Below are 22,938 nucleotides of genomic sequence, written 5' to 3'. Positions count from 1 at the left end.
ATTATTATTATTATTATTATTATTATTATTATTATTTTTTGTAAAATAATAATTGTTTCTAATTTTACATGTTCAAAATAAATGCAGGTTTATGGACGATTGCGTGATACGAGGTGTCACGAAAAGCATGAAGACTAATTTCCTGGGTCCAATTCCTACATCGTGGACACAAGCTTCTAATGCACAAAAAGAGGCGTGGTTCAATAACTTTCGGGTATATATTTTCCGTAGTTCTTTGTTTTAGAAACCAAATAATTAATTTTGATAATTTTTTTAAGAACCAAGGTTAGACTTTTATTTTATACTGATATGAAATTTTGTCGGCTTTTTTTTGTAGCTATCAGTTGCTTGGTCACCGTCTCAAGAACAGAATGTCCGTAACAGGTACAATGAAGTCGGTACTCGACGATATCGGGACGTGATCTGGAAGACGGTCAGGCGCCCGAAGGAGCCAGAGAACATGAAAGGTATTTAATTAACTTGTTTTGTTATTTGTATTAATTAGCATATACTCTCTTATATTATAAATAATATCAGTAGCTTATTAGTTATGATTTCATATGTGTAATTGCAGGTGAGAAGTATGAAGGCTTAATAAAGCATACCAAAAGTAAAGCTTTTCAGAAGAAGTCTAAGCAAGCATCCCTCAACAAAAAAGGAGGAAAGGAAGATGTCGTGGTCAAGCCTAGTCATTACGGGGGATCACGATCGTTCTGGGATCGTGTATTGGGTGTAAGTTTGTCTATTATTTCACACTTTTTTTGGTTCTCAATGCAACATGTTTATTTTATGTTAGATTTTTTGTTGATTTTCTAACATGTATGTTTTTTTTTTCATTCAGAAAGGAAAGAAGAAGTCAAAGCCGATTGCAATGGTACCGGAACTGTTTCTGGACACGCATTCCAGGGTTGACCACAAAGGGGTTAGAAGTTGGACTAAGCCAAAAGATAAGGAATTATATGTAAGTTTTCCCTAACACTTAATTTTTGTTAATTTATTCTCTTTTAAAATGTCGTATATAAGGTGGTTACCATATTAACTTACTACCATTTGTTTAATATTGTAGGATGCATTTGAACATGAAAAAGCCGCCAATCCAGAAAAACCGGATAATGACATATGGTATGAGTTGGTGAATGGCTTCAAGAAAGGGCACGTGTATCGTACCGGAAGTTCAACACCGGCTTTCTATGAGAACACGCGTAGGAGATCGACTTCAACAATTCCCAGCACCACGTATCAACCGGGAATTATTAGTCAACTTCAAGCTCAAGTAAGAGAGCGTGATGAACGTGAAGCCAAACGTGATGAAGAATTCCGCCAAATAAAGGAAAAAATGGCAATGTTTGAGACTTGGTGGCAAGGTTGTAACCCCGGACCTAGACCCGACTACGATCCTTTTGATCCGCATGGTCCACAAGGGGGGAGTGGAGCCGGTGTTGGCTTCCAAGTAAGATGATTTTAGCATGTAAGCTTGTAAAACTTGAACTTTAGACTTGAACTTTAGAATATCTTAGCTTGTAAAACTTTCATTTTCAATATATGAAATGAAGTTTGGGAAAATGTGTGGTGTTGGGTTGAAATGTATGGTGTTGTGTGTGTTAAAGTTTGGGATGTATGGCGTTGTGGAACATCTGTTTGTATGCAGGTTGTAAATATTTGGCTAGCAATGAAAACGAAAAAAACCACCAAAACATACGATGGCTTTGGGCGATCGAAAAAGAGATTTGGCGGCGAAATTCGATCGCCAAATTGGCGACTGATTTAGGGTAGTCGCCAAAATGGCGACTGAATTTCAGTTGCCAAATCCCCTTTCAGTCGCCAAATTTGACTCACTGATATTGGCCTAGTCACCCAAATTTGGCGACTAAAAAGGATTTTGGCGACTGAAATTCAGTCGCCATTTTGGCGACTACCCTAAATCAGTCGCCAATTTGGCGACTACCATTTCAGTCGCTATTTTAGTCATTTGGCGACTGATTTGTCAGTCGCCAAATTTGGCGACCGATATTAGTCGCCAAAATTAGAAAATGCGACTAAAGACTGCGACTGGCGTTTGGCGACTGAAATCAGTCGCCAAATTGATTTTAGCGACTGATTTCAGTTGCCAAAATCGGTCGCCTGTTTTATTTCTTTTTGTAGTGAACATTGAACGGAATTTCTCCTTGTAGCACAACTGAGTCGGAGGAAGCACCGGAACACAACCCGGCCACCCACCAATGGCTTCAACTTCTTCGGCAAGAGGACAAATTTCACCTTTCGGGAAAACGAAAACATGGTGTTTTGAATCCCAAAACCGAGAGCATGCTTCGAGAAAGGAGGATTGCACCTTGACTTGACGGAGCACCAACAATTGACTAACTCCCATGAAAATGAGTTGATACTTCTCGGGAGGCGACAAATCCCGGCACCATTGTCGCAACGCATTCTCAAAGGCATCCATGAAATATTTTTGTGGAAAAGGAAGAAGAGGTTTTGTAGAGATGATATTAAGTTTCGGATGATGAAACAATGAAGCACAAACATCACTATTTATGCAAAAACAATTAGCGCGTTTTTCAGAAAAAAGGGAGAGCTGGCTTCTATCGCCCAATAGCTCGCGCCTCTTTAGGCCTATTCCCAGGATTCCCGCCTTGAATTGTCCCTTTCAAGTTGTGTTTTCTCCTGACACCTCAAACCTACCGCCGGAATGCTCGTGCCTCTTCGGGATGGTCCAGGACATTTTGTGTTTCCTCACACTCTCATTTCCAGTTTTCGCGTTTTACGAAATCCGACACGGTTTCCTTGACGCAGCTTTAAACATACGGATTTTTCTTTCTTTTTTTAAAAGGGGGAAGGGCTAGTCGCCCCGATCCGCGATGGATCGTTTCCATGTCAATCAAAATTACGAAATTTTTTCGCTTTTTCGCAATTTCCCAGTAAAAATAAAAATTGAAAATTGATAACACGACGTCAGTTTTCCTCAAAATTTCAAGCACTCACAAATTCGAGTCTTGATCTCACAAAAAATCAAATCAAATACACTCGTAAAAATCTTTTCTAAAATTCATCCCTGACGGTTTGAGTTTGAATTTTTTCCGAGTCACAAATCAATTTCAATAATTTCGATGCAATTTAATTCAAGACACGAATTAGTTGCTCAAAAATGTTCAAATCAATTCCTTTTGGAGTCCAAACGCGACGACTTGTCGCAAATTTTCAAAAAATCATTTCAAATTTCAAATTTCAAATTTTAACTTCGAGTTATCGCAGTTAAATTTTGTTTTCAATCAAGTGCTTGTTACGTGTTTACGTTTATGCATATGTGCTACCTGTTGCCTGTTTTCTACACTAACGATGCAGGAACTGATGCAAAGCAAAAGGGGAAATGACAGCCGACATCGCTTCTCCGAAACACAACACAACACAAAAAAGCCAAAAATCACAAAATGAACCACAATCCAAAAAGACATATATACAAACCGCCTCACGCAAATATAAATGTGTACAAGTAAGAGGGTTAAGACACGGACAAACTACTACTACTCGGCGCCTCCCGTCGGACCAGTCCCGGTCTCACGAGGAGTCGCAGCCAAGGCAGACACTAGCATCTGCTCAGACTCCCTCTCTGGGGAACTCTCCAGCGTCTCGTGCTCCATCACAATGCGAAGCTCCTCCGCCGCGGCCAACTGAGCCTTGAGAGAGGCAATCTCTGCATCTCGGCTCCGTAACTCGTCCTCATGACGCCTCAGCTCCTGGTCTCGACGGGTGATCCCCAACCCCTGGGCCTCGATCATCGACATGGCTGTATCTAACTCAGCATGGACCCGAGCAAACTCCGCCGGATCCACAGTACCCTACAAAACAAAAAAACAGATCGTCAAGATCTAAAAAACGTGAAATACAACACAAAATACACAAAAAACAACACACAAAAGTACCTGAGAAAGCCGACCCTCCCTCACAGCCAGGTCACCAGCAAGCGCCCTCCGGCGGTTAGCCATCCGCCACAGAGCCTGATGAATAGTGGTCTTCACCTACAGCCAAGAAGGTCCTTCAGTACAATGCAAGGCGAAACATAAATGAGGATAACTGTTCGGGTCAAGAATTCACCCTCAGAACGACCAGCCTCCACTCCATGCCAACGTCGGTCACCTCAGCAATCGCAGGCTCTGGCAAATGCAGTTGTAGCTCCTCGCCGCCCGGCCCCTGAAAGGTGGTCTCCGCCGGGAAAACTGGGGGCTGAGTCCTCATCAGCATGTCGACTCCCTGCAATTTGGGTCCACATAAAAGGTAACAAACCCTCCTATTAAAAGAAATAATGAAAACAAAGGAATAGAGGAAAACATACCTCGATCGGGTACCAGGCATTCCTCGACAACCGGAAGGTGTCGTAGTCGACCTCCCGCAGCAACAGCTCCTCACCCCCCAAACCGTGAAGGTGCTCCTCAACCTCGTTGGGAGTCGACTCCTGGAACAATACCCTAAGCGGGTCGACCGGTACAACGAAGATCTCAGTAAGGCACTGACGAGCTAAGCGCTCGCCCAGGTACCAAACCGGCTTGATCGTCGTCTCCAGGTACAAACGCTGGGAGCTGTGAGGCTGCAGACGCTCCCTGACAACGGTCGGCACCTCCGTGTAGTGCTCCCAAAACCACCCGACAAACTGCATTCAAGACAAAGATACTCAACCGACTCGGGGCTTCCTAAGCTACCTAGTCATCCTATCTCTATCTATTTTTATAAACAAGGAGTAAGGAACAGCAACTTACGCCAGCAACTCGAAAGGCGTTCACACAACGCCTGCAGTCCCCATAAGTCGACTTAGTCGACTTCTTCCGAGCCACCGTCCAAGCCCTCACAACAGGGTAAGTCGAGGGGACACCACATGTAGTCCCCAGACGCAGGGGGACGAAGTAAGCATACAACCAAGCCTATAACCAAACACAGCAAAAACAAACCAGCCAATCTTTTCAAAAAATTGCCAAAATCAAAATTAAAATCAAAATCAAACTCAAAACTACAAAAAACGCTCGTACCTCCAAGATGAGGCCGGGACCAACCAAAGCAGGGGCACTACCATCCCCTACTGCCTCCGGACGCACTGCCGCGTGCGTATACCGGGTAAAACTCGCAAAAGCTGGCGTGAACCAGTCAAACTGACCCAAAGTGTCGAGGTCATCAAGGAGGGGAAGTACCTTAGTCGACAAGTGCTCACCATTGTCACCAAAGTACGTGGCACCCAAGAAGTACCACAACCACAACCGCGCCTCCTGCGCGTCAACTCTAGCCTCAGCCGCCGAGCTCGCCAATGGTGCCGGAGCAGCACCCACCACTCTCCCTCGGAAGTGGTCTCTCACGTACGAGCTCACGATCAGGTACGGAGTAACGTTGGAAGGCTCAGGCAAAACGGTACCTATCAGACGAGTAACCGCATGAGAAGACACCCTCTCCGGTGTCTCTGTGAACTCAACAGGTGTCTCGCCACAAGGGAGGCCGGATATCATGGCAAAATCCTCTAAGGTCACACCGACCTCCCCGAACTCCATGTGGAATGATGACGTCGTGTCCCAGTACCGATCCAACATGGCGCGGATCAGACACAGGTTCGACCTAATCGATGACCTGTGAATGTCCCGCCAAGCGGCCACCAACGGCCCAAAAACCGACCTCTCTATCAATGCCCTCGTACCGGCTCGGAGATAGTCGTAAAAACCCAGGCAGGTAGTGAAGCCCGAGAAAGTCCTCATGGTGCCGATCTCCTGAAATCAAAAACAAACAACGTCAGAACATCTATTCAGGTCTGATACATCGAAAAGTGATGAAAGTTCGATCAGGTGACACGACTCACCAAGACCTCATGAGCACGGTAGGAGATGTGCCTGTCCAGTCGAAGCAGCAACTGGCTACCGTCGAAACCCTCGGCCCAAGCAGGGCACGCCCCAAGGTTCAGCCCCTGTGGGGCTGTAACCCGTCTGGCCTCCCAACCCGCGACGTGAGCATCGTCCTCAACCTTCTCCGCCCTCTGTCTCTTCTGACCACGGGACTCAACGTGACGGATGGGAGGCATCTCAACGACCCTAGTGACGTTCTGCAATGTCCGTCTGGTCGGTCGCGGAGCCCGCCTTCTCCAGGTAACCCTCCTCCCAGAGGTACCAGCCTCAGACCTTGTCTGAGCTCTCTCAGCGTGAGCGGCCACAACAACAGGCTCCTCCCTCAGCACTAGCAGCCCCAAAAACGGCTCCCTCAGCACTAGCAGCCCCAACAACGGGCTCCTCAACGGCCCTCTCAGCCCCAATAGTCTCCGCAGGGGGTCCCTCCTCCTTGGAGGCGTCTTCTACTGTCACGGCAGGCCAAGGGCAATCCCACCCTAACCCAACCAAACAAAACAATTTACAAAAACGCACAAAAAAAAAAAACGACTCGCCCTTCTTTTCAAGCAAAAGACAAGTCAAATCAACCACAACAAAAATGGCACCTCAAGACCCACACAAGGTCCGCCAACAAACCAAAATACATTCCCGATACAATGGGGTATTTTCCTACCACTCAAAAAGGCAATTCCTACGCCAATTTGAGCACAAACCGGTCAAAATTTCAAAATACGACCACGACAAGGCAACGTGATTTTATCACGCCTCAAAGCGACCTAAACTACCAATGAGGTCCATTTTAAGGCAAACTGACTCAATTCAAGCCCAAACAGGCGCTTATTTTGTCAGACATAAAACCATCACAAAAGGCAAAAATTCCAATTTTGCCCACAATACCCAACAAAGGTCCATAATGACAAATACGGTCTTTCCCGATTATAATGAAACCTAGTGGGACCCACTATCCAAGCAAATAAACTTAGCATTGTGAAATGAGACGGTTTCTTCGCCTCGCTCATGTTTTTCGGGCATAGGGGACGCAAACGGGGACCAAAATGCAAACTAAAAGCACCTCTATACTCCTAAACAAGTTTCTAGCCTAATGCAATCATCAATTTCACTCGAAATGGGTTTAATCAAAAACTCCCAAATCGATTTTCTAGGGTAAATATTTCGCGCTAATTCAATCTATCAAAAAGACCAACAAATTCAAATGGATTCAAGGGGAAATACATACCTTGAGATGACATGTTGATAATGGCACGAATGAGAGCAAGCAAGAACCTAACAATGGCGGTTTTTTTGTTTGTTTTGTCGAAAGGTTGAAGACGATGGAATGAGAATGGTATGCAAACCATTCTCGCGTCTTTTACAGAGAAATAGGGAAGCACCCTTATCTTGCCAGGTTGCTCGCGCCTCAATGGGGTTCCCTGCCTTCTTTTCAGCGAAATTTTGGGATTTGGCCCAATTTCCCATAACAAACTTCAAATTTTCAATAAGGACCGTCATTTTTCAAAAACAAAAACAAATAGTGAAATCAAAATTCACTATTTTCCTCCAAATTTCAAGCGACGGTAATTAAAACCGTCATTTCCAAACGTAATAGTAAAAATTCAAATTCACTATTTCTGCAAATTTTCAAGCGACAACAATTAAAACCGTCATTTTCAAAATAATAGTGAAAATTCAAAATTCACTATTTCTTCAAATTTCGAACAACGGAAATTAAAACCGTCATTTTCAAAATAATAGTTGGAAATTAAGTTCCACTATTTTCACCACACAGGTCAACGGCGGTAACATAAACTGTCACTTCAAAAGTAATAGTGAAGATTCAAAATTCACTATTTTCTTCACATGTCAACGGCAGCAACATAAACCGTCACTTCAAAAGTAATAGTGAAGATTCAAAATTCACTATTTCCTTCACATGTCAATGCGGCAACATAAACCGTCAATTCAAACGTAATAGTGAAAATTCAAAATTCGCTACTTCCTTCAAAACTCAAACAAACGACGATTAAAACCGCCACTTCAAGTTCAAAAACGAGTAGTGAAGATTTAAAATTCGCTATTCCTTCAAATGTCAACAGGAGACTTCCTCTCGGAACCCGCTTTTTTCGAAAACAATAATAGTGAAATTCAAAATTCACTATTTCCACGGCGGCATCAAGAGTCCGCTATTTCCAAAACAAGCCCATCCAAAGCGGCTATTCTCACGGTTGATCAACCAACCACCTCCATGGCTGGCGAGCCTTACAACGCATCGCGGCTGGCGAGCCCTCCTCATATACGCCCCATGGCTGGCGAGCCTTACAACGCATCGCGGCTGGCGAGCCCTCCTCAAATACACCCCATGACTGGCGAGCCTTACTACGCATGGCGGCTGGTGAGCCCTCCTCATATACGCCCCATGGCTGGCGAGCCTTACAACGCGCCGCGGGTGGCGAGCCCTCCTCATGTTCGCGCCTTGGCTGGCGAACCTTACAACGCACCGCGACTGGCGAGCCCTCCTCATGTACGCACTATAGCTGGCGAGCCTTTGTCTGCAAACACGCAAGGACATATCCGAAGATGCCTCAGGTATGACTCCTTCTTATGGTTGGCGAGCCTTTGTACGTAGTCTAACGGACTTTAAATGACCTGTACGGACAGTCGACAGACTCTAAACTATTCCCGACAACTGGTCCTTGGCTTGTACCCCCGAGTCGCCTTGGCGTCGCCCTTCCCGACGGCAGGTCCTTGGCATGAATCCTTTCGAGCCGCCTTGACGTCGCTTGGGTCTCCAGGTTGTAATCAACGATTGACCTGGGGCTCTACTTTGACTTTCGCCCTGTCCAAGCCTCAGTCAAAGTGGGGGCTCTGTAGATACCCAGTATCTGCTGAGACTCCAACAAACACCCGATGATTATCGAACTATAACATGCTTTGGAATCGCGGCGTTTGATCGACAGTTCGTGTACAACTTTACGTCGGAAAACTTAAAATGATTTCGAAAATAAAACATTTCAAAACTTTTCGAAAGTACCCTGGAGTGTTTAATGCATGGCGACGGGGTCGCAATGACACTAACTAGAGTAAAAACCGACACCGGACCAAAAATCGACTCAAAAATTCAAATCCCGACTCCAACAACGAGTCAAACACAAAAAAAAAACAAAACCATTCAAATGCTTCTATGTTAAGATTTCCAGGAATCTTACATAGTCAAGTACCAAACATGTTCATCCAAATCCTACGATAGAACAAATGATGATTTCCTTGTGTGATAGTGACAAGACACCTCGAAGACCCGCGACGTGGCTCGTGCCTCTTTGAGCAGCCCAGGTGGCCACGTTGCTCAAAACTCACACAACCACTCATTCTCCTATAAATAGCCCTCAAATGCCCCCATTTGAGAATTTACACGAGTGTCCGTCCCCTCTTTTCTGCCTTAAAATTCTCGACTCGACTTCCTAAGTCACAATCCGGCGCGTATTTACAACCTACCGATCGTAAATACAAGCCTTACACATTGTTTGGTACCGTCATCGTGCATTAAATCACTTGACTGACCATCTCGACCACTACACCATCACTAAACTTAATAAGACACTCTTTTTACTTACTAAAACGGTTTTAAACCGAGTCTTTTCCGACCAAACGAGTTGATACACTTACATCGGTTTCTCGCCATAAACCAAGCATGTAAGTATGAGGGTGTAAAAATCTTTCTTTTGTCATGTCTTTACTTGTTTCATGACTATAACATGCTAAATCATGTATAACATGGCCCAAAACATGGGAAGAATGAGCCAAAACCGGACTTTTTGGTTGAGGCAGAGGCTACTTACGTAGCATACAGGCTCGCGCCTAAAGCAGCCTGCCCAGCCTTAAGTCAAGTCCGCGTTTGGTCTCTTCTTTTCCTCTATTTTTCATTTTCATATTTGTAACCGGTTTTACCATTTCAAGTATTTTCAAACCCATTTTATTTTCTTTTACAAGTTTATAACCATAAACATTTTTCACCCTTGGTTCTTAATACCATGACGGTTTAATCCATGTTTCGGTGATAATATTTGGTTAATTACATTTAAAAGGTATTTTAAAGCCTTTTATTTCATTTCTTTACATTTTGGAAGGTATTTTAAAGCCTTTCATCATTTCTTTACATTTTCAAAATAAATGTATTACTCACCAACACAAAGTCATCCTTGGGTCTACATACTATGTCGGATTTTAATCCGAGTACGATGATGAGTATCGACTAATTATATTCAAATGAACTTAAAACAATTAGTTCATATTCATTTTCAAAAACTATTCATGTCAAGCTTGCAAGGTCGAACCCGACATCGAGTATCGTCAAAACAATGACGATTATTCAAGTCTCCTTCTACAAATCAACACAAATACGGCCTAAATGGGCCTTTCAAACCAAAACAGGTTCAAATACCCATTTTTCAACACGTTTTACAAACGTTTTTCAATGGTCAGAACTCGTCATATACCGTTGACTTACCCGCGCCTAAACAGGCCACTTCTTTTCTTATTTTCAAACTAGGGGAGACCCCCTTACATCGCCAACAGCCTCGCGCCTCATCTAGCTGCCTGGCGCAGGCTCTGTTCCCTTTCCAGCATTAGTCTAGGACGATCCCGACTCCGGTTAACCGGGATATAGGACGGATGAGACGACTAACTTGCCCATTCAAAAATTGTATTTGCAAAATGCTTTATCAAGACAAATGGATCACGTTATACACCATAAACCTAATTCGGTAAATGGATGTTTAATTTCCGTCTTGCATGCAAATCAACCATAAGTCCGACTCGACATCTTATACTTGATACTTGGATTAAATAAACCGACTTAGAAAGCTCTCACATGTTAGGTTTAAATTATTGGATGCGCATTTATGCATTTAAACCGTTTTATCAACTTTTGCATTCAACCAACCAAGATCGATCAGTAGAGGCCGCTACCGCGGGCGGGATTCGGTGTCTGATTAAAGGGCTTCCCAATACATATTTCACCTCTTACTCAAAAACTTTGGATAGTGGATGACCTTATCCAGAGCGTACGAGAGTCATTCTAGAGATAGGATGCTAAAAGAGGGACGATTCCTTATCTTTAGTACCTTTGTCAAACACTGCTTTGTGCTTCGTTTGACCAAGGTATAAAGTGGATTCGAACGGGTTCCAAGCATCCCACAAATGATTGGTGGGGACTGCGAACATCTATAATCGTTTCGAGACCCTTACCGAGACGAAACCGACCGATCTAAAACGATCCGGTCGAAAGCATTTATACGCCGCCGAGCGTGGCTTTCAAAAGACTGGTGGCATTGTCCACAGATCAGCTGGGCATACGCAGGTGGGCGCACATCCACAAATGGTGCCTAATTTCAATATGTTTGGTACGTGAATGTTGTGCGGGGTTTTTTGAAATAATTATTGCACTCGTATTATCACACAAAATAGGAATGCATCCTACGTCAACACCATAATCATGTAATAATGCAAGGTCCAACGAACGTGGCAACACTTGACATGCTTTTTCTGTCTAGAGAACATCCAGCGTAGTCGGCATCAGAATAACCAACTAGGTCGAAATTACATTCCATCGGATACCATAAATAAAGTTTAACCGTGCCGATAAGATATCGTAAAATTCTTTTTACGGCCGCCATATGCGATTCTTTGGGTGATGATTGATATCTCGCACAAACGCATACGCTAAACATGATATCTGGTCTACTTGCAGTCAAATATAACAATGACTCAATCATACCTCGGTAAGTTGTTTCGTCAACTGACTTACCGTCTTCATCTAAAGTTAATTTCTTGTCTACGACCATTGAAGTAGACATAGCAAGGGAATTTTCCATTCCGAACTTTCGAATCAATTCCTTGATATATTTTTGTTGATGGATTTTAATGCCTTCCTCAGTTTGTTGAATTTGCAGACCTAAGAAGAATTTCAATTCTCCCATCATACTCATCTCGAACTCCGAAGTCATCAACTCAGAAAAATATTTGCACAGGCTTCGGTTGGTCGATCCAAAGATGATATCGTCAATGTAGATTTGAACAACCAAAAGGTCAGAACCCTCGGATTTTAGAAATAGGGTTTTATCAACAGATCCTCTATTGAATCCACTGTCAAGTAGAAACTTTGATAATCTGTCATACCACGCCCTTGGTGCTTGCTTTAATCCATATAGGGCTTTGTCTAATTTAAAGACATGGTCTTCAAATTTGTTATTCTTAAATCAAGGGGGTTGTTCTACGAAGACTTCTTCCTATAGATACCCATTTAGAAATGTTGTCTTAACATCCATCTGGAAGAGCTTCATACCTTTATGAGCTGTGAATGCTATTAGAAGTCTAATAGCTTCAAGACGAGCAACAGGTGCGAAAGTCTCGTCATAATCTATTCCTTCTTGTTGATTATAGCCTTGGACCACCAATCTTGCTTTGTTTCTAATAATGACTCCAGCATCATCTAATTTGTTCCTAAAAACCCATCTTGTACCAATGACAGATCGATCCTTAGGTCTAGGAACTAAGTGCTAAACCTTATTTCGTTCAAACTGTTGAAGTTCTTCTTGCATGGCTATAATCCAATCTGATTCTGCAAGAGCTTTATTGATATTTGTTTGTTCGATCATGGACAGAAATGAGTAGAATGAGAAGTTATTCAGGGATCGCCTTATCTGTACACCCTTCTTAATATTTCCAAGAATATTGTCCATTGGGTGTGAGCTCTTGTATTTCTATTTGGTTGAGGTACTTGGTTCTTCATCATTATTTGAGCTTGACCCAACTTCATTTGGCTCAGAATTAAAGGAAGTTCCCTCTGAATCCAATCCAGGTGTTGTATTAGAGCCGTCTATAACTTCGGACTCTACACCTTGATTTGGATTCAATGTTATAGTAACATCACCTATAACATTAGGTTGGGAGTCCTTATTTTGAGTCAATGTTATAGTATCATCAAGTATAACTTTCGGTTTCTCCTTTTTATCTTTTGAGGAACGATCAAGTTCATCACTTGTTCCTTCAATCTCATTGTCCTCCAATTCCAATTCCGGGGGATCATCTCTAGAAAGACGAAAGTCGGGTTCATCCAAGTCTTCTTCCTCATCCTGTAAAGGCTTATCATGTTTGAAATCATATTTTAAATATCACATATTTTGGTTTAAAGTTTTAGTCATAAAACTTAAAGATCTTATGCATGCAAAACAAATGCAAGAGTAAGGAGAAAAACGGTTCCTTACATGTGAGTATTTCGGATATTTTTGGGCACAAGTGAAGTCTCCTACCTCACTTGTTCTTGAGCTTTCCATATGTTACGATGACCCTCCAAAGACCTCAAGTATAGAAGCCACTCCTCTTGATTTCACCCAAGATTCTCCCTTATCCCCACTAAATAATATTAGCTAGATATTAGTTTAGTAGTTTACCTTAAAATTGATTACTAATACTCATATATTACACTAATAATATTAGTAATCTTATTGAACAATATTAATGTAATCTAAAACAAACTTTTAGAGAGAAAAAGAGAGAGATGATAAAAATTGCGTGTGTAAAATGAATGAATAATGGAGTAGTAAAAAATGAGAACAAAATTCTCATTATGATGGAGGAAGTGGACGGGTGGGAGAGGCCAAATAATGGCATCTTCTTTTTGCTTGTTCACTTCTCCAAATTGTAGGCATGTGAGTCTACTTAGTGTAGGTGTGTAGGCTAGTTTTAGGCTAGGCATGATTATATTATTTTATCTCATAAAATAATTCACCCACTAACTACTTCCATACCAATATTTCGGTCCATATACATAAAATGGACTCTCATTTTATTTTTGTTAATTTGTCACTTGTCACACAATATGTCACATGTAGTATGATACATGTTATTAATTAATTTAATGCATATTTATCACATAAATATCATTTTATGAATTAATTAAATTACATACAACAAATTGACTAGTAATACTTGATCACATAAATAAAATGGGTCATTTAATTATAATTCACAACATCTTGTAATTATAATTAACCATTCATTCTCTTCTCTATTATTTCACAAACAATAAACAATTTTAGTAATAAAATATTTCAATTACTAAAATAAATCTTATTTAATCCCATTATAATAAGATATCAATATTCTCTCTCACAAATTGAATTGTTCAATTTTAAGGAATTGATTAACTTGTATCATCATACAATTAATCAACTTTACAGATTAGGGCATCATCCGTTAGGTGTGACCTTAAGGGATAAACTGACCACCACCGTCCCACGACAGTAACGTCAAACTCTAGCAAGCCAATCGTTACCGATTAATGTTGATCAGTTGACTATAAAATGAATCATCCCTTACGTATTCTTAAAAATGAGATTTAAACATGTGATCATAATGATCGACAATTGTGATCGTATTGTTGTCGGGGACACTCCGACAATCTCCCACTTGTCCTCGACAAGTGTGCGTCACCAATTCTCTTGTCCTATTACTATCTCCCACTCAATGCAAGGTGTCTTTCAGGTCGTACTTGCAAGTGATCATATCGAGAGTGGTTTCCTCGATCTGGAGAATAACTGATTTGACCGGAATTATCTACCATAGATACCTTCCGAGCGTGGCCACGCATTTCCAGTTCATTACTCCTCGAGTGGCCCTGAGATATTGTTATAACCCTGACAAGGGGGTGGACAATTCCTATCGCACTATTCCCTTCGACTAGCCACAACCATCATAACCCAAAATATGCCCATTTGACCCCATTTACAAAGGTCATAGTAACATAAATCAAAGTTAATCTGAAACCATGCCACCTTAGGCGAACAGTCTTTAGTTAAAAGAATTGACTCATTAGAATACTATAGTAGCTCTCGCCACGACCAGGCTTTATAATTTTGCCAGAACTCTATAAGCGGTCACCGCCCGACAAAGTGTTCCTAACAGTCTACCTATGTGATCGACTAGTCATCTCATATGACTCTATGGCACTTGAACTTGCCATCAATCGCATCACACTCTAGTCACTTCGAGACGTCACCTCATACAAGTGACTATGGGCAAATACCATGTTAATCCGAGTTCACTTTAACGGGGTTCAATATTGTCTCTACAACCCGTTTGGATGTAACAAAGTATAAAAGGAGTTTTTAGATTTAAAAACTCGAACGACAAATGTGATTATCTCATATGAATAGTCAATACTTGATTACTACTTCATATTTTTATAATCAATTTTCATCTTATATGTAGTTGTTCATCTCAATGCAATTGAAATGACATATGACATGACTCATCATGTTAAGCCTATGAGAAGGCTTTGGTTAGTAGGTTTTATCAACTTCTTGTACCTTACTCAACCTTACCACATACTTGTTTTCCTTTCGTAATGTATACATTTGCATTACAAAACTTTCTGAGTACGTGTCTAGATCCAATCTAGACATAGGCTTTCTTGCCTTAAAATAGCTCCCACTGTTTTCACAGTGTGCGGGACTCATCCCTCTTCCACATCCCATGATTGCAAGTGTACTCAATTTCCGTTGTAAATATTTCTCATTGTTCTTTATTGCCTAGAACGATTCTAGAAAATCTATTTTTTAAATAACATAGCCACAATGGTATCTTAACCATCCTAATGTGTTTTGATTATGGTTTTGTCGGAAACCATGCACAATCTCAATTGTCAATTATCATTTGTGTAACACCCTTACTCAAAATTGCATCAAAAACACTTTGCTTTACATCCTTAATGCTTCTACAAGGACTTAAGGGTAATCTTTATGGCTTACTTGGTAACTATTACTTAAATTCGATTTGAAACAATTCATCATACTCAAAGTATATGAAGTGTTATACATCATTTCCTATTTAATTCATCCGGCAGCGGAAGCAAATGGAATCAATCAAATATGTTCAACTTGATTGAACTAGTCATGGATCTTATCAACATAAGACTTCTTATTTGACGCTAATATCATGTGGATTTATCTACATAAATCTGGATATTAAAGATGTATTATATTACTCCAAGTCTTAAATCATTCTCAATGATCAATATGTCTATCCACATATAAGACTAATTAAAATTTCCGTAACTCCCACTAAACTTCATGTATAAACACAACTTCTCGACTTATCGGGAAAATTTTTATACCATGATCAAATCATTGATTCCAACTCATTAATGTCCTACTCAAGACCATCTCTTAAGTTGCACATTATCTTAGGATTGCAAAAAACTCATAACGTGTATCGAATACATTTCTTCTTTGAAGAAGTGGGTTTTTGGATTCACTTGCTATATATCTCATAATGAAACACAATCCCTAAGAAGATCCAAATAGACTTAAGCATTTCAACTAGTGCAAAACCCTTTGCCACCAATCAAGCTTTGATATCTCTCTTTGATATTCAACAATTCCACTTGGAATTTATTTCGTATTTTCATGGCTCTAAGCCTTGTATTAAGTTGTGACTTAAACACTCTCATGTAAGTTATATGTTTATAACTTTCCAGAAGTAATTAACTTGAATCAAATAATTTCTTTGTAAGTTGAAAGCTCTTTACTTTCTTAAAAGTAACATGAATTCATCATCTTCAACAAGTGATGACTTTAACCTCCTAGGTTTTGAAGAAACAACGTCTTACATAAAACGTCTCATGTAGCCAAGAAAGACCAGTTTCTTGCGATATACAATTCTTTTGTGGCTCTTGAATATTTTCTCCCACTCTGTCTTCTAGAAATAAACTTGTATTCTAGAAAGACAGCTTCACGAGCCACAAACCCATTGTACTCGTGATTATTGTAAAAGGAGCGCTTGTTTCTTCTGAAAAACTTACGAGCATGGTACACTACCATTCCATATCTCATATGAATAGTTTAGATTTAGTGAAAAAACACCTTTAGACAAAATGATAATATCCCCAAAATAAGATCAAGTAACTCAAAGTAACTTGATCAATGTCCAAACCATATCGAATAGAGTTTGTCAAACCTTATCCCATAATGCGTGTTAAGAGAGATTAATTTGTGATACTATATCACACTTCCTTTGCCTTATATCAAAGTTATCACTTAGATATTCCCATTATGATCAAATCGTGCGTCTTTGAACTCTTTGTACTTATTCATAGACTTCTCTTTGCACCTTATCAAGTGAACACTATCAACTTAATCGTCGGTAAAAGAAAATGATCAACATTTCTGGATTAATGATTTGCATCCTCAATCTCCTTTTCTACCAAAAGGCACGAGAAATATTTCTTTGAATACAAGATACGCATATACCATAAGATTAATAATCTAATGGTTCAAAGAGTACTCGGTAACTCTTTGCGTTTATCATTCCAGAATTTAGATTAAATCTGGGTTACCAATATGAGTCTTGCATCATCTACATGATATATCATTCTAGCTTGGTTTAGATTACAATCACCTTGATTTTGGGCTAACCATAAATCAAATCGCGGTGTATTGGGTCACAAAAAGTGAAACATCTTTTGTATCTTAACAAAATTATATTCTTATTTAGGGTCCATGTACTTACTATTCCTAATTAAGGTACAACTTTAAACCCAAAACTAGATTGAGTACACAATTACTCTATCTCTCAACATTATTTAATGCTAGCCGTCATATTCTAATCATCCTATGTATCGCATACAATGATGAAAACCACCATCGGTTTCTAATATTGACGAAATGGTACTAGCAAAACTTATGTCAATCAAATAAATAAAGAACTAAGTCTTATTAGATGATCCACAAATAACTTGCTTATTCTTTAACAACTTGGGGTAGTTTTCTTTCTAGTGTCCAACACTTCCAAAATGGGAACTTTTATCGTTCGAAATTGATAGATTTAATAAAGTTATTCCCAATAACTTTACTTCTGCCTTTATCTTGTCAATTCCTTTCCAATCTTTACTTCCTTAACCTCGTCCTTTCTTAACGATTAAGAGAATGCTCCCACTCATTTCAATGAATCTTTGCTTAGAGAAGCAAAAATTTAATTTCATGAAGACTACCCTTCAATTTTTTCGTTTAGTCTTAAAACTTTCATTGAAGTGGTTGCGTTATTTTGGTCAATTACGATTTCTTACAAATCTGATTACCAAAACAATTTAACGTTTCAAAGTACTTAATTCAATTAAGTATATGAATAAGTATCCATTGTAATTAGACATGTTAGTCAATAATCAAAAGCCTTTTTGATAATGAATAACTTCTATCTACACCTTTCACAAAAAAAAGATCTTTAGCAATGGTTCATATGAGGTTTTAGAAGCAAATTCATATTTGTCTTTAGTTACGATGCTTTAATGGAGATTTGAATCAAAAATCGAAATGATATCGTATATGAATTGTGGTAAAGAAATAGAACAATATGATAACGGAATAGTGGAAAACTTAACATTTATCGTTTTATTAATACTTGTAAATAACAAGTAAAGTATTTACATAGTGACCTCTACCCAACTATGATAAATGATTCCAAGATCCAAATTCATATTAACTTGGGCATCGGTAAAGCCGAATACAACTCTCATCAATATAACTCGGTGGATTAACTCTTTAATCGATTCTACTTTTAGAACTCTTGGTCGATAAAATTACATTAATATTTATCTTTAGCCCGAAACACATCCGGCAACCGTCGAGAATACTTTCGTTAAGTTCAACCCAAATTCCGAATAAATGTGTCCATGATCCAAATTTACATCAACTTGGGCATCGGTAAAGCCGAATACATCCCTTATCTTTATAAATTCGGTGGATAGACATTTATCACCCACTTCTCCTACGTAACAAGGTTTGTACCCCGGTAAGGCCAAATGCACTCCCTCATGAAATAGGTTTTTATAGTTTCTACTTTTTGGTAAGGCTAAGTCTCAATTATTTATTTTAGCGAGAGGTCATGTCAATTTATTATCTATCACGTTTTAAGTGAACTAAAGCGGTGAACTACGATAATTGTAATTGACATGGTCGATAAACTCGATTAAAATGCATGTTTAGTTATGGCGATTTAGCGATGCATGCAACATATAAATAAAATGCAAAGCATAAAAATAAAATCCTAGTATGGCCTTCCTAAAATAGAAAATCTAATAAACTATTACAAATTCGGAAACCAACTCCTTTGGTCCCTTGAACTTCGGTCTTGGCACACATTTCAAGGCAACACTTTCTTTGATGGATCGCCTTCTCGAATGGCACCGTCTTCAAGGAACTCCGGGATAATTAAATTACATAACTTCCTATTATACATTTGTAATTAAAGTAAAAATAAATCTATTAAATTACAAAACGATGATACGAGATCACAATAATTACAACCGAATCGATATTCCCATACATTTCCGGTAATACCAATTAAAACTAAGGCCATACTAAGTAAAATTACATAATTCAAAAATTACATAAAATTAAAATATGACAATCATAAATAAAATGCAGCATTATAATATGTATGAACATGCTTAATTTTATGCTAAATCGCCTTTAAAGAGCCAATATCGTATATTTTATCGGTTTTTACGGATTTGTGTGATTTAACTTATTAAAATCACAATAATTACATAAATTCATATTTATGTACAAGTTAATTACCCTAAACATCTTAGGACTCAAAATTAGTCTCCACTAACATTTTGACAATAATTAAACTTGGTTTCTTTATATTGTTCATAAATGGACCCAAAAATACAAAATTATGTTATAAACTTCAAATTAAATCATAAAAATTTTAAATAATTTCAAAATTTGAAATTTAAACTCATTAACATTCTGGAAAAATTACCATGACACTCATAATGTTCAAAACTTAGGTTAAAAATTCGAAAATGTATCGAGAAAAACAATGTTGCGGTTTATCGGTTTTAACAATTATGACCATAAAAATATGAGAAAAATTATATTCATCAACTTTTCACTTTTAGATCTAAAATATATGATAAAATGAAACATGTGACGTTTTTCCTTTAGTCATGAAGTATGTTTTAGCATTATTACTAATTATAGTCATTATTTATGTGATTTTTCATCAAAAATTCATAAATCATGCATAAAGACTTCATTATAGCCAAATATTTTACACACATCTTGTAAAATTGCATGTGACAACATACTAAATTTCCATGACTATATTCGAAATATAACTCATATTAACCTATTTACCCATTTAAATACGATTTTAACTTAAAAAATCCATATTTCGAGCAATACAACTCATTTTATTATGAACCTATACAGGCCATCATTAGATAATATATGTGAAAACATATCCAAAAACCACTTAAAAATTCAAAGTTTAGCTATTTTTCGTCCAAAAATGACATTTTTATCATAAAAATCACATTTTAATGCCAATAATATATAAAATGAACAATAAAAATCCATAAAAAGTCCCATATGACCTAAAATCCATTTAGGACCAGAAACTTTTAACATGAAAAATTATTTCGTGATTTATCAACATAAAACACAAATTTCAAGTTTTATTCGTTAATCGTATTATCTCGGAAAAACGATCCCGGTCTTGCATGCAACAACCATAATGCTCCGATACCACTTGTTTGAAATCATATTTTAAATATCACATATTTTGGTTTAAAGTTTTAGTCATAAAACTTAAAGATCTTATGCATGCAAAACAAATGCAAGAGTAAGGAGAAAAACGGTTCCTTACATGTGAGTATTTCGGATATTTTGGGCACAAGTGAAGTCTCCTACCTCACTTATTCTTGAGCTTTCCATATGTTAGGATGATCCTCCAAAGACCTCAAGTATAGAAGCCACTCCTCTTGATTGCACCCAAGATTATCCCTTATCCCCATTAAATAATATTAGCTAGATATTAGTTTAGTAGTTTACCTTAAAATTGATTACTAATACTCATATATTACACTAATAATATTAGTAATCTTATTGAACAATATTCATGTAATCTAAAACAAACTTTTAGAGAGAAAAAGAGAGAGATGATAAAAATTGCATGCGTAAAATGAATGAATAATGGAGTAGTCAAAAATGAGAACAAAATTCTCATTATGATGGAGGAAGTGGACGGGTGGTAGAGGCCAAATAATGGCATCTTCTTTTTGCTTTTTCACTTCTCCAAATTGTAGGCATGTGAGTCTACTTAGTGTAGGTGTGTAAGCTAGTTTTAGGCTAGGCATGATTACATTATTTTATCTCATAAAATAATTCACCCACTAACTACTTCCATACCAATATTTCGGTCCATATACATAAAATGGACTACCATTTTATTTTTGTCAATTTGTCACTTGTCACACAATATGTCACATGTAGTATGATACATGTTATTAATTAATTTAATGCATATTTATCACATAAATATCATTTTATGAATTAATTAAATTACATACAACAAATTGACTAGTAATACTTGATCACATAAATAAAATGGGTCATTTAATTATAATTCACAACATCTTGTAATTATAATTAATCATTCATTCTCATCTCTATTGTTTCACAAACAATAAACAATTTTAGTAATAAAATATTTCAATTACTAAAATAAATCTTATTTAATCCCATTATAATAAGATATCAATATTCTCTCTCACAAATTGAATTGTTCAATTTTAAGGAATTGATTAACTTGTATCATCATACAATTAATCAACTTTACAGATTAGGGCATTATCCTTTAGGTGTGACCTTAAGGGATAAACTAACGACCACCGTCCCACGACAGTAACGTCAAACTCTAGCAAGCTAATCGTTACCGATTAATGTTGATCAGTTGACTATAAAATGAATCATCCCTTACGTATTCTTAAAAATGAGATTTAAACATATGATCATCATGATCGACAATTGTGATCGCATTATTGTCGGGGACACTCCAACATATCAAACACGTTATTTTCATCAAAAATAACGTGGACACTTTCTTCAATACAAAGAGTTCTCTTATTGAAGACTTTGTAAGCCTTGCTATGATTTGAGTATCCTATGAAAATCGTGTCATCACTCCTAGGGTCGAATTTTCTTAACCTATTTTTACCGTTATTGTGAACGAAACATTTACTCCGAAAACAACGAAGATGGGAGATATTAGGTTTGCGACCTCTAAGGAGTTCATAGGGGGTTTTCTTAAGAATAGGTCTAATCATAGCATGATTATGGATACAACAAGAAGTACTAATGGCTTCAGCCCAAAAATTACGGGGTAAACCACTACATAGAAGCATTGTGTGAGCCATATCTTTTAGTGTTCTATTCATGCGTTCCACAACAACGTTTTGTTGAGGAGTTCTTGGTGCAGAAAAGTTATGTCCTACACCATTAACTCTACAATATTCTATAAATGCTTGGTTATCAAACTCGGTGCCATGATCCGTACGAATGGATACACGATTAGTCTTATATTTATTTTGAACACGTTTCATAAGACAATCAAATTCATCAAATGTTTCATCTTTTGAATGAAGAAAGATAGGCCATACATACCTCGTGTAATCGTCTACAAGAACAAAGACGTACCTGGATCCTCCTCTACTCCTTACCTTCATAGGACCACATAGATCCATGTGTACTAATTCCAAGGCTTGATTCGTGCTTACTACTCTTTTAGGTTTGAACGATGATCTAACTTGTTTGCACCTAGCACATGTGTCACACATCTTTTCTTGGTCGAACTTGATCTTAGGTAACCCCTCAACCAAGTCCCACTTCTTGAGTTTGTTCAAGGTTAGTGAGCTAATGTGACCGAACCGTTTATGCCACAAATAAGGATCATCAAGTGTAACTTTCATACATGAAAAAGAGTTAGTAGGCACAGCATTTAAATCTACCATGTATACATTCCTTTTCCTGTGACCTTCAAGAATAACCTTCAATGATAATGCGACAGCTATCAGTATGAAAAACAACTTTATTACCTTTGTCGCATAATTGAGATATACTAAGCAAGTTATGCTTTAGACCATCCACTAGATAGACATAACTGATCGCATGTGACTTCAAAATTACAATCTTACCAACGCCGATTACTTTTCCCTTTTTGTTGTCCCCGAACGTCATTTTTCCTCCAT

Source organism: Silene latifolia, chromosome X, assembly GCF_048544455.1.
Source record: "Silene latifolia isolate original U9 population chromosome X, ASM4854445v1, whole genome shotgun sequence".
Classification (NCBI taxonomy): domain Eukaryota; kingdom Viridiplantae; phylum Streptophyta; class Magnoliopsida; order Caryophyllales; family Caryophyllaceae; genus Silene; species Silene latifolia.
This window is presented reverse-complemented; position numbering follows the sequence as displayed.